This window comes from Protomyctophum parallelum (genome assembly GCF_964188405.1).
Source record: "Protomyctophum parallelum genome assembly, chromosome: 4".
NCBI classification, from domain to species: domain Eukaryota; kingdom Metazoa; phylum Chordata; class Actinopteri; order Myctophiformes; family Myctophidae; genus Protomyctophum; species Protomyctophum parallelum.
The window spans coordinates 32,441,665-32,455,779 of record NC_139700.1 but is presented as its reverse complement, the minus strand read 5'-3'; the positions used below and the strand labels follow the sequence as shown (position 1 = coordinate 32,455,779).

General features: G+C 46.1%; 1 protein-coding gene across 2 annotated transcripts in view; it reads right to left on the bottom strand.

Annotated features, from left to right (window-relative positions):
• LOC310857942 (protein MTSS 2-like) overlaps positions 1-14,115 on the bottom strand; it is a 42,646-nt gene that overhangs the window by 15,407 nt on the left and 13,124 nt on the right. The gene's annotated exons all lie outside the window — the stretch shown is intronic.

Sequence of the window (14,115 nt, the reverse complement as noted above, 5' to 3'; positions counted from 1 at the left end):
TCTTTTCGTTGAGGATTTTAAAAAAAAAGGTCTCAAAAGTCCTGAAATTGTCACTTCACTGTCATCTGGGGACACCCCCAAAAAATCACGAGAGCCCTCGCTATAGGCCACATCCTTGGTTCCCTGTCTCACACTGCTTTGTGAGCTTGTAGATCGGCTATTTTCACCAAATGTTCGTCCGAGAATAGGGATGCTCGGCTTCAAGCGATTAAAAGGCCTAATGCTGCATCCACATGGGATCAGGCAAACGGCAAAACCTGCTGGACGGCACGGAACGGTAAAAAGATTAAATATTTTCACATTGATGCCGTCTGCCGTTACCGGTTCTGGCTGCCGGGCCATCCTGTTCCGTTTACCGTCCACTAAAATGACATGCCGTCTGCCGTCTAGCGCTTGCCTGACTCCATGTGAATGCAGCATAATCCATACATTCCTTGCCAAAGAGGAAGTTCCAACTCCAGCCACTAGATGGACATGTTCTGTGTCACTTGTTTGTCACTACCTGGAAACAGGAGATGAATGATACTCCCTCCCTACAAAACAAGGTTTTATATTATGTTACTATGTATGCTATGCCTCATGTTGGACATGATGATCATTGCCTCTGGGAGATAAGTGATAGTCCTGCTCTGCGTTGAAGTGTAATTAAACAGGCTCTTAAGCCTTAAAGCCCTGCTAGCTACCCTGGATACGGCCTGGCCTCGCAGTCCAGTGTAATATGTGACAGCACTGATCTGCTTGTAATCTCGCCCACATACTGTAGGGCTAATCTGGGGGTCTCTCACCACACACACACTGACGCATGCACGTGCACACACACCACAAGGGTTCTTCTGATACTGTATACAATGGTTCCATACTGCTATGTATTATTGTAAACCAAAATATTGACAATATTGGTTAATGTTCAGAGAGAGAGAGATATGTTTGTTTGCCTGTGTGTGTGTGTGTGTGTGTGTGTGTGTGTGTGTGCGTGCGCACGCGCACGCGCGTGTGTGTGTGTGTGACACCTCATGAATGTGTGACACCCATCAGAGTATATGCACAGGTGGCGTGGTTGCCACGGCTACCCACCCCCACCCTTTCCGAGGTTCTCACCCCCTCTATCCTGGAGGAAAAAGGAGGGAACCCTGTAAGGGGATATCCCTCTATTCTTCCCCGTCTGCTCTGCCTTTCCTGTTCTCTCTGCTCTCTGTTTCCTAAACACCATGTATGTAGTAGAGAGCGACCAGCTACAACCTGCCTCACTTCAAACTGCTGGCCATGAGAGAGAGAGAGACTTAAGGCCAGTCCAAACCAATGCAACTAGTCGAAACGTGCAACCAGTTGCAAGAAACTGCAGCGGTCTGGACTGACCAGTCGCAGAGACTGGTGCCATTTGTAATGGTTGCAATCCTGCAAGGAGTTATATATCCTCTCTCTCTCAGTGCATGGAACTTATCATGTCAAGGACCCCCAAACTGGTGTATTTATCCACGGGCCACCATTTGAAAATCGTCTATTTGAAAAAATGTGTTTAAACTGTTCCTCATTTTGCTGGGGAGCCACAGCACCCCACTTAACTTACAGAACCAGAGCCTTAAAGAGAAATCAGACACTGAGTAAGAGGAATGTTTGGGATGGTGGTCAGGTGAGATCCCAGCTCCCATTCTATATCACACAAAGGAACCAGGTTAGTGGCTCCGGTCAATTCAGCGTCGCTACCATCGTCAGTGAAAAACAAAGGCCATTTCACTCAGCAGTATTCCCGGGGCTGTCCACATCAGTGCCTGCAGGACCAGTTCAAAGGCAGCCGGTGGAGTATCTGGTCTCCATCTCACAGAGGACTCAGTGTTGGCCGTGCAGATGTAGAATGACTTTTAGTAGGGGGGGAAGGTATGTTGACAGCAGTGGTGGACAAAGTACGAGTAACCCCAGTACTTCAGTCAAAGTAAATATATACCTAGTCAAATATAACTCAACTACAAGTGAAGGTTGCTCAGACTTTTAAATACAAAATAAATTTTATTTTAAATAACACATTACTGTATTGAAATGTGGACATTTACCTAAAAAGAAATACTAAATCCAAAATGTTCCAAAAGAGTAAAAATACTACACAACTCACAGCATGTCACATCACGACTCATTGTGAGGCCGTAGATCGGTTGTTTTCACAACGTTTGAAATATGTGTGTGTTTTGTAAGTTGGGGTCCCGGGGGTCCCTTCCTAGAAGTGTAATGGAGTCAAAAGATGCAGATGTAGAATGACTTTGAGTGGGGGGAGGGGAGGGGGGCGGTGGGGTGGACATGTTGACAGTCCCGTGCGGATGGAAGCAAAGGGCTTTAGTTGTCATGTGTCTGCATTGCTTTTCCAGGTGACTGGTACCGAGGGGGGCTAGAGGTCAAATGTCATCCAGCTGTATCATACGCAGAGGTGAAACACCAGGAAGTGCGTGTGTTAACATGTGGAGGCCATATACGTTGCCGACCAACCAAACCCTATCACCAGGTTCTGTCAGTGGGTTTGTGTTCATGGTATCCGAGAGGTTTGGTTTGATCGGAGCTTATATTATGTCTGTGTATACACTTTTATACCACACTAGGATGACTCGGGATATCTAAGATTTATTCCCAAATAAAAACCTGTGGAAAGACCACGGAAATACACAGACATAATTGGAGAAAAAATATCTATAAATGTCTAATCCTAGCCCTGACCCCAACCTGAAATCTATATACTTGTGGGGACATTTGATCCCCACACACACACACACACACACACACGTGCCTGCAGGTTATGTGTGGCCAGGTTTCACTTTCCTCCTCTTAAAAGCATTACAGGAGGTAGCCACAGCTGCAAATCAGCTCTGGGCGGTTGAGTTGGCAGGATGGATGGATGGATGGAGAGAGAGAGAGAGAGAGAGAGAGAGAGAGAATGGTGGGGGAGGAGTGAGACACTCTCACACAGACAGACAGACAGACAGACAGACAGACAGACAGACAGACAGACAGACAGACAGACAGACAGACAGACAGACAGACAGACAGACAGACAGACAGACAGACGGGGGGGGTAATGGGTGTTGGGGCGGGCTTTGATCTCTAACAGACTGTCCCAATGTCACTGTCAGTCCCCCACCCACCCACCCTCACCCTCCCATCCACACCTGCCAATTTGCTCCCCCACCCCCCCTCCTCCACTTCTTTTTCCCCTCCCAGAGGGGGGGGGATCAGCTGACAGCTACATCCTGTGGAGGTCTGGAGGCTTCCTGCCTGGCCCCTGGCCCTGACCGGACGGACGGACGGACACACTGACGTCTGGTGGTCTGCTTTAGGATGGGGGGGGGGGGGGACGAGGACACTCACATCACACACATGCACACCAAGCTGGGAGGGAGACGAGACATACAGACCCCCAATTCACCTCCCAAGCCCTGGCATTCAAACAGGGTCCAGGGGTGCAGCAATCATTTTAAATGTTTAAAAAGAAAAAAAGGTTTAACCCATTAAGTCCCATTATATTTAATTTTGCCATTCCAAAATAGAAGATCTAACAAGCTACAAAACGCAACGCAATGTGAGCTTGGTGATCAGGTGATTTTGAAGTTGGCAAACGTTGACACTATAATGATTAATATCAGACTATAGAGCTATTTAACACACTATGACGAATGGTGAAAATAAGAGTGCCAGGTTGAATGTGGGTAAAAGGAAAGGGCTGGCGTCATTTCAATTCTTATCGTCAACAAATGTAGTTCACCCACTTTTAAGTAGGACCTGTCTTGCCAGAACAAATACAGCTCATATCAGTTACTCATATAACTCCATTGTTGTTCAAAACTCTGTTAAAACAAGTCTCAGAGCCATACTGTGTTGCTTTGGTCAACACTCTACGTCATTCATTATTACAATGAACGTATTTTCTTTCCAACGACTTCATGAAGGTTTCACAAAGTAGGTGTACAATGCCCAGATTCATTGCAATTATGAATGACGTTGACCAAAGCAACAGTGCAGCAGTACACTGCACAGGGACTTGTATTAACAGGTTTCTGGACAACGATCTTATGATTTCTGGAGTATAAGCTATATTTGTTCTGGCAAGATGGGCCATACTTGCAAGGAAGTTAAACACATGTTATGCTCTTCTAATGTCCGTAGGCTATGTTGTTGACAATAGGTAAAAATGAAATTACGCCTTTTTCTTTAAAGCTGACATTGAAATATTGAAAATGCAATCGGTGTTAACCATGTAAGCCCTATATATGTTGTCGTATGACAACAATAATGTCTACTCTACCAGACATTATTGGCCCGTTTTGAACGCAGCGTGCAATTTACATGAAATCTTTCACGCACTTTCCTACTAGGCTGGGGAATATATCCCACCCTTTTCACATTGGCCCGTTATAGCGCCACTAACCGGTGGATTTTTGCTAAACACATTTTTGGAACCTGGCTGCATATCTCTAGGCATGGGTGCAATCAATTGCCAAGCATCTAAATTAGGCTATACCAGGATGTGTGCACGCAACCAGGATGTGTGCACGCAAAGGCGAGGTCGCGTGCACACATCCACCTGGGTGACAGCAGACTGCTGGGCGAGCGCTGGCGCTTTGGCATGGGGGGTCAGATCAAAATAATGGAATGAATTCTGTACTGGCCATATATGGAGCGTGTCTTGAGTGTACAGGGTTTGATGAGGTCAGATCAACATATGGAATCTCAGATCAGGTCAGCTCCATATATGGAAATCTAAGGGTGGCAGTGTCTTGAGTGTACAGGGTTTGATGAGGGCGCTTTCATAGTAAATGCGACCTGTGGTCGCAACCATTCCAAAGTAGAATGTGTGGTAATGTGTGGGCAGTAATGACACAACAGTTGTGTGGGTAGCCCAAGGGAAAATGAGACCTATTATGGTATATGTGAGGAGGTACGTGGCAGATCGTGCTCTTTAAGAGCGGTGTGTGTGTGCAGTACGGTAGGTGGGTGACAGGGTAACCAAGGGAGGGGGGGAAGGGTTTGAGACAAGCTTCCACTGTCGAGGGAATCGGTGGGAACCGTGGGAGTCTCATGGCTGCGGCGCGCGGCGCTGAGGCGTTGTGCGGTTCCATGGATTCCGAGCTCTGTTTCTGATTAACTTGCCTGATCCCCGAGGGAGGAGGAGCGTTTTTAATAGGCCTGCTTTATAGGGGGCTCCCCTGCCAAGAGCCAGGAACCGGGAGCTGCAGTCTCACTGCCAGGGGCCTCGTTCTCTGATGTCTTCAGCATGGGAGATTAGCTTAACCGTCTCTTTCCTTCAGCATCTTAAACCCTGGTCGCTTGGCTCCGAGTGTCCTCTGTTCTCAAGACTGCGGACTGCTGCTGGAATCAGAACCTGGACGAGAGGCTTTCACTGGAACAGAGGTGGAATTTGGATGGCGCGCAGCGCGCTAGCAAAATGGGCTCCGAACTAGAGTCCAGTTCTACTGTCAAGCTCCCCCCGCCCTGGTCTCGCGCACACACACACACACACACACACACACACAGGTAGTCTGGTAGCTGTTTCCAATCTCTCTCTCTCTCACTCTCTCTGTCCCTCTCTATTTCTCTCTCTCTCTCTTTCTTTGTCTATGTGTCTCTCTCTCTCTCCCCTTCCTGTGTCAATAAGGTGTGTTTATGTGAGCTGTACAGCAGCGAGGTACAGAACATCCTCATCCCTCCCCCAATTCCAGGAATGTGACAATCCCTTGGTGTGTGGGAGCTCCTATATACAGCGACTGCTTTGGCAAAGGAAATCCCATAGTCCATAAGACAACAGCCAACACCTATCCCATAGTCCATAAGACAACAGCCAACACCTATTGACACCGTGGCCGCGAACGTGACTGCGCCCCTGGCACGGCTGCTAAAAGGCCGTGTGTGCGTCACGTGCTGACTATAGCAGATATAACAAGCTTGAATAATAGCTGTGCTATTTTCCCTTGTGCGGCGTGCAATGGGAGTAAAAATCTGGCTTAAGCTTCCCTCCACCCTGTACCATTTCACACCCCCTTCCACAGGCATCAGAATGTGACTTGGCCGACACACAACGGAGGCCAATGACGAGTGAAAGGCGAGGATGAAAGACGGCACACATGGAGGAAGGAAGGCCCGGCTGGCCTCGGTCAGTGAAGGGACAGAGGAAGTGTTGGTTGAGTGTTGCAGGTGCAAATAGGGCTGCCTCTCTCTCTCTCTCTTTCTATCTCTCTCTCTCTGTACATGGCATCCCCATGGAATCTTGAGTAAATGGATCAATTTCAGTGCACCCGGCCCGACGCACAATAATGTGACATATTGATTGTAGATTACATGTTGAGCGACATTATAATGCAAAAGACAATCCTTCACACCAGGAATAATACAGTATACTGCATAAATATCTATCTATCTGTGGTCCTCAAACATTTTCATGTCAATGATCTCCAAATTGAGACACCCATGGACCCCCATTTGAAAAGACTTTGTACCATGTTTTGAAAATAGCAGATTATACAAGCGTTGTAAGCTTGTAGATCAGCCATTTTGGAATGAGCTTAAGTATTGTATTGTAGTGGTTAAACTGATTCTGATGCTATATTAACAAATGTTGCTGGTGACGTACCGCCTGGAACTCCCTCAAGGACCCCACTTTGAGAACCACTGTCCTATCTTTTCTTCGCCCCCGTGTGGAGGCCACATGTGGTCAATTTGTTTTGTTCCGTCTCATGGATTTGCAGTCCTTTACTGAGCAAATAAATACAGAGTTTCGACTGCACCGCGAATTCCAAAACTAACACGAAACATCAAACATCCACATCAAACGTTCCCCTCAAAAACACCCAGGTTGATCTCAGGAGGTGAAGCAGAGCAGAAGCAGTGAGTCTACTAGATGTCTAAATAAAACCTCATGCCTGCTGTTTGGAAGGAACAGCTTTTCAGTTTACAACTTGACATCAATGAAACAACGGTGTCAACTCAACACCGACACAACAGCAGTGCTGTTTGTGTGGGCCAAATTGTCATGGATCCAACTAAGTCCAACGAAGATTCTACGAATGGTGTACAACTCACGAGGTACAATGACGAGTCTGTGACCTTAAATGTTGGCACTGTGCACATGGAAACTTTTCTAGAGCTTTCTCTGTTGAGTCAAAATATAGGTTCTGTTTTAATGCAATGTGTAACATTATGGCTGCAAACCCAAACCTCAAAATGCACGTACTGTAGGACTTATGTTTAGACATCATACCATGAATATATACTCTCTGTGAAAAGCATACGTTCTACTAACTAAAAAAAGTCATAACCAGGCCAAAGTGTTATAGAGCAGGCTTGGTACATCTGGTGATTTTAGACGTATACATTATTGTTCAGCTTGTTCACTGTTTTTTAAATAGGGGTAAATGTGGAGTCAAAACTAAAGTATGTGTCCGTACTGTATGTAGTGGAGTGATGAAAGTCATAAGCTTAAAAAAACACAAATAAGTTAAGTACAGTTACTCAAACAATGTACTTACAGTAAGTACAATATTCAAATAAATGTACTTTGTTACTGTCCACCACGGCACAGTATGTGATCAAAACGCCACCCAAAAGCGGCATGTCACTTCCTGTGTGTCACATGACGAATGTCTCTCATCCTTATGGGTAACAAAACTAATGAAATGCAGAGGAAACAGGCCACGGATCCATTGTCTTAGTTACACACACAAACGTGCATGCAGCACACACATGCATGTGCACACACAGACACACCCCATTGTTGTCTGCACAAGCGCGCACACACACACACACACACACACACACACACACACACACACACACACACACACACACACACACACACACACACACACACACACACACACACACACACACACACACACACACACACACACACACACACACACACACACACACACAGACACAGACACAGAGCAGTTTCCTTTCCCCAGACAGATCCGAGTGTGTTGTAAACATGTTCTGGAGTGCATTAACGACAAACGGCCTCAGAACTTAAAGGAACAGTCAGAGGAGGAGACATTTTAACAGTGAAGGAACTTCCTGTCCAGCAGCGACAGAAGTGCTGCTAAAAATAGACCGCCGGCCTTGTCCAGATGTGCTTTTCATTATGAGGTGAAAGAGACACAGAGAGAGGGAGACTGTGGCTCAGGAGGTAGAGCAGGTCGTCCAATGATCCATGGGTCGGCGGTTCGAATCCCGGCTCCTCCTGTCTACATGTAGAAGTGTCCTTGGGCAAGACACTGAACCCCAGTGTAATGCACATGTAAAGCGCCTTGGATAAAGGCGCTATATAAATGCACCATAGAGAGACAGACAGACTTTTGAGATTCAGAGATTTGTATTCTATTACTCCACCGTTGTTTGAGAAGAGTACGTTAAATGGTGGTTACAGAACAGTAAGGGTCCATATTATGGAACCCCGTACACTCTGGGCTCCTGGACCACACTTTGAGAACCACAGTTTTGCACGACGGAATCCTACTTGACCAGGAGCACTGCTCCTCCCAACTCCTCTGGGCCTTGTAACACCAGATGTCAACGATATGCGTCTTGTCACGTTGTAAACGTATACATCGGCCATTTTTGCCGCGTGACACCGTCATAACACGAACCCTGAGTTAACTTACTGCTTAGAGAACCTAACCCTTCAGGTTTTCCAACAGGTCCCAGCAAGGAATGCACCGATATATCAGACGACAAGCAGCATCGACCGAGTTGGGTTTCAAGAAGCACAGTCTGTAACAGTCACATTGTCTATAAGGGTTAGGGTTAGGCCAATGTTTGGAACCGATGTTTGTCACCGATAGATGACCTGCGAGCGCCATCTGTGTGTTTATTGTTTTGGAAGCAATGCTTGTTTTACTGAGCCAAGTGCTGTGACTCCCCGCAACTATGATACGACTTCATTATCTCTCAAGACAGGCATGTCTGTAATGCTTAAAGGCCAACTTCACTGATATTCAATATGGGTTCTAGTACAAGGACGTGTGGCAATCAGACACAACACTTCTCCACTCTCCAGTGTGTTATGTGTGGCCCTGGACAAATCTCCTCCAGCCTATGAAAATGACGCACTTTGACAAGTCTGAATTTGGTATCTATCAGCATTGGTCGATATGGAGGGGAAATAATCAGGGTATCTGTATCAACCTCAAAAACTCAGCCGGTCGGGTCAGTGTGTCTGTCTGTCTGCGTGTATGTCTGTGTGGCTGCCTGCCTGCCTATGCATCCATCCATTCATCCATCCAGCCCAGCTCCACACAGAAGCACACAGACATACTGGGTGAATCCATGTGTGCCGACAACAGCTTCGTCATTAGATCTCATCAAACCGAGACCAGCTCATCTCGGTCTCCTCCGGAAATCGTGACAACTGAACAAGCCCCCGCGGTCACGTGACCCGACAGCGCACTTCAAGGACCTTGTTTAGTCAAAACAACGGGCAGAACACGGCCGCTTGTTTTCAATCAGCCACTTTGGTTGATTAAAACCATGTCCTTATTCTTACTTTAAAGACCTCCTCCTCCTCCTCCTCCTCACTCGCATTCCTCCATCCATGAATGTTCAGGCCAGATGAACACAGTGTTCTCCTTAAAACCTCATTTATGCTCCACGGTATGACGGCGGCGCGCACGGAAAATAACAGAACTACAAGCTCACAGCGTGCCGTGAACGCATAGTGGCGAGCTTGAAGGTCTGTCTTCGGTCTTCACCACACGATGCCATCGTACGACAAAGTATAAATCTAGCTCTACGTCTCCTGTTTGTCTTCTTGGTTCTGTATTTTTGCCCATAGAGGGTGAGCAACGCAGAGCCAACAGTCTTGTTTTTATCTCCACTCTTTTTATTATTATTATTATTCCCCCCTTTCCCTCTTGTTCCTCTCCCCCACCTCTCTCCCTCCGTTCCCCGCCTGCAGTAATAATAATTATTGGAAAACATTCATTTGCAGCGAGACCACATCGGGCCCCGAGGATTGAAATGTTGGAGACATGGAGGGGAGGAGGTAGGAGAGGTATGCGGTGCGGTCACAGGCAGCTCTGCTGTGCTCTGAGACGGACACAGCAGCTCAACGGTGGATGGAAAAGAGCCTGAATGTGCTTGAGGTGACCTCAAAGATAGAGGTCACTCAATACCTCTAGCGTAGATAGAATGCGTCATGCAATCAGCCATAATGGAACACTGGCACAGGAAAAAAGAAAAGATTGTCACACATCAGCCAGTGCATTCATCAAAGGTGACACCAGGACCATATAAATAAATGACAGTACATAATGCACTTAACCCCAGGCATTCATTTACAAGGGGGATAAAAACATGAAAAGTTGAAATACGGAGATACACGTTTTCAATTCCTGCCCAACAGCAACTACATCATGCTTTAGAATGGATAACTGATTCCAAACAGTGGGAAACAGTGTTTGGGTCATGGACGCATATATTTTTTTTTCTTTTTTTGATATTTTCATTTTCAGAAAAAAAAAAAGAAAAATTTACTTTTTCTTTTATTATGAATTTATTTAAGATTTTTTTTAAAAGAGGAAAAAAGAGAGAGATATACAAGCTCACAACGTGTCACACCGCGACAAGTTGCAGAGCTAGTTTGGGTCCCAGGGAAGACATAAAAGTTCTGTGTTGTGGGCTCGGACTAAAAAGTCTCGGTACCACCACTTTAGATGGGAAAGTTCCGGGGCAACTGCATGGCTGTCAGCGAGGCTCACATGGCCAGGCAGCCGTCTCTATCACTGAACATGTCCGTATAAATAGCTGCACTGCTGTGACAGCAGGGCGGAACAGTATAATCTCCTGATGATCTGGCTCGGAGCTGGGATGCCACGGCGGCACGGCGGCACTGCCAGGATGTCCAGATGGCGGGCCGGGATATCCGTTCCATCTGCCAAACCCAGAGGAGAGTAGCACCGAGCAACCGACATGACCGGCCGCGCCCCGGCCAGCGGATTACTGTGGCTCACTGACACACTGATCTACTAGCAGGACACTGTGTGTGTGTGTGTGTGTGTGTGTGTGTGTGTGTGTGTGTGTGTGTCACTGAGGCAGAGGAAGACCGAGGGTGATGGGGAAACGAATGTGGCACGCAAGAAAGAATGAAATAAAGAACGAAGGGAAGGAAGAAAGAAAGAAAGAAAGAAAGAAAGAAAGAAAGAAAGAAAGAAAGAAAGAAAGAAAGAAAGAAAGAAAGAAAGAAAGAAAGAAAGAAAGAAAGAAAGAAAGAAAGAAAGAAAGAAAGAAAAAGAAAGATCTGTGTACTTTACTGGTACTGTTATATTATGTCTGTGTGTGTAATGATGTGTGTAGTTTACTGGTTCTGTTATATTGTGTGTGAATGCGCGGGTGTGCACGTGTGTGTGTGTGTGTGTGATGGGAAAGTGTGAATGTGTTCAAAGTGCCAAAATAGCACATTGGCCAGCTCACTATGCATTGCATTTGCAACGCATTGTGAACTCGTAGATCTGCGATTTCCGCTGAATGTTGGCCTATTTCCGCCCAGAGTTCGCCTATTATGACATCCCAGAGTGTGATCACATTCACAGAGGGTTAGGGACAGCTCTGCTCTGTGTGTCTGTGTGCTACAGAGTGGGGCTAAGAGGATTAGCTAAACGCCTCTGCCTATAGCGTAGCAACACAGAGCTGTAGAAATCCCACTGGCTGCAACCCCCACCCTAGCCAACACTTTCCCTCCCCCAACCACCCCATCTCACCTTGTTCACCCAAATACACAGCCTGTACGATTATTGCCCACGATGGACACCTCCATATGGCCCCGGTCCAAATCGGTCATGATGTTCAAAGATAGTGATATTTATTCATCCAGAGATGCGATTTACACACGCCACTGTGAAGTATCAATCAGGCTTTACTCACAGTCTTATGTGCCTGCTTTGTGCTATGTTGTATCGAGGTGACAGTCATTAGCCTGGTTAATAAACCAGACCGAATCAGCCGTTGGCAAAAATAAATTGCCTGCCGGCGGATTACGGTCTGGAGAGGCTCAATTGTACGCCCATTTCCTACACCAGAGAAATGGGGCGGCCAATCGGGACACGGTATGCAATATGGGCGGGCTTTGGTACAGTGACTTTCAATGCTTGAGACCTTTGACTGACAGTAGCTCTGACCAATTGCGTCAAAGAGAAAATGTTTCAACCCGCTCCCCTGGAAATGAAATCAAAGCTGAGCCTCCCCAGACTAATATCCCGCGGTCCGTGCGATATTAGTCTGGTTTATTAACCAGGCTAGACAGTCATGGCTTGGTGCTGTCAGCCATGGCACAAACCTCCAAGCCTTGACAAATCACTCTGACAAACCAGATGGAGGAACAACACAAGGGGAGATATATGATCGTTTTATAATTGTGTACCCCTTTAAAGGGACACTTTTTGCAAAATAAATATATGTTAATGTCGTTTAGAAGATTTAGAACACTTTCCTGGGGTCTTTGTGTGAAATATGTGGTTTTAGATATTTTAGATTTTAGCAGTGTGCATGATGTCACAGACACTGGTCTCACTTCCTTCCTGGACTACATGTTGTCTCAGTAAGACAGCCCTCCCCCTATCCACAAGGAGCATTGCACCAAAGCATTATAGGAATTGTAGTCCAGGAAGGAAGTGAGCCCAGTGTCTGTGACAACATGGACACTGATAAAATCTAAAATATCTAAAAGCACATATTACACACAGAAAGACCCCAGGAAAGTGTTCTAAATCTTCTAAATGTCATTAACATATTTTTTTTTGCAAAAAGGGTTTAGTGTCCTTTTAAGCAAAACAACGACGACAACAAAGAAGCTGCGAATGTAAGAACTGAGCCACTCAAGAGAAGCGCAGGGCCTCAAACATGAAACATTTATCTCTTTAAGACTAGATTCTCCAAATATATTTGTCTAGTATATACTTTGTGGTTGGCAGGACTTTATTGAACCCAGATGGCCCCTGGTCTGTAAAGACAGACAAGCGTTCAGACATAGATCCATCAATTCACAGAGCAAATACACCCGCATGCGCGCGCACACGCGCACACACACACACACACGCCAAAACGTTTGGCATTCGACCCTTCCAGCTGTTCCATTAAACGCAGACGCTGACGCCATCACCTTTTTTCAAATTCCAAAAACGGGCACAACACATTGAGACTGGGAGTCTGGTCCTGAAACCAGACCTTCTGTTCTGTCACATGGAAGCAAGCCGGAGATAGAGGCATAGAAAAAGGGAGCAGAGAACAGAAAGACAGGGTGATTTAGGTCTTCCTGGAAACACGCTGAAATCTAAAAGGCACCAAAATGTAAAACCCTTCACCAATCCACTGTAACTCACCCACCTAGGCTAGACAAGTGGATCCTAAACGGTGTGCCGTGTCATGACAACAAGGATAACTACAAAAAGTTATTAATTGTCCTCCTGTCATTTATCCGGCTGGCTAGGCTGGTTAGGGTTCCTCTGGCGTGGGATGTCCCCATTTTTGGCACACTTTTGGCATTAAAATGTGTCAGAAATTGTCAAACATTGTGACAATACCAGATCTACTTAAGAACATGACTTTAATAAATGTAATTGGTTACTTTCCACAGCTGCCTATCTGTGCACTTGTTCCAGAACAAAGAGAGTAGACTAGTATATACCACATGCACGCAGCCTACATCAGGAGGTTCAAAGGTTATCACGCTTCAACACCGGCTCGGCTCCAATAAATATTGACATCCCTCTCTCCAGTTTAATTGCTGCTGCTCGTTGTAGGCAGGGATGCCTCGTCTCCCACAGGACAAAAAGCAGCAGAGCTGCTCAGCAAAACCACCAGCGAAACAAAACTGCTAAATCTGCGTTTTGCAGATTCCTTGAACTAATTAAGCAAACACCCATTCAAATTGTCAGCCTGTGTACAGAAATAAACGCTGACAGCGACAACGCCAGTTTTTCCAATCCTTATCCGCAAAACATTTGTGTGGGACAGCTTAATTGGGATGAGAAAATCCTCAATTTTGAGTAATTTTCCACAATAAGCACCGCATCCAGGACGGGGCAGGCAAGTTTCACTCCTCTATAGATTAAGATATGTTTTGCACTGAAGAGAACAGCGTTCAGTTATGCA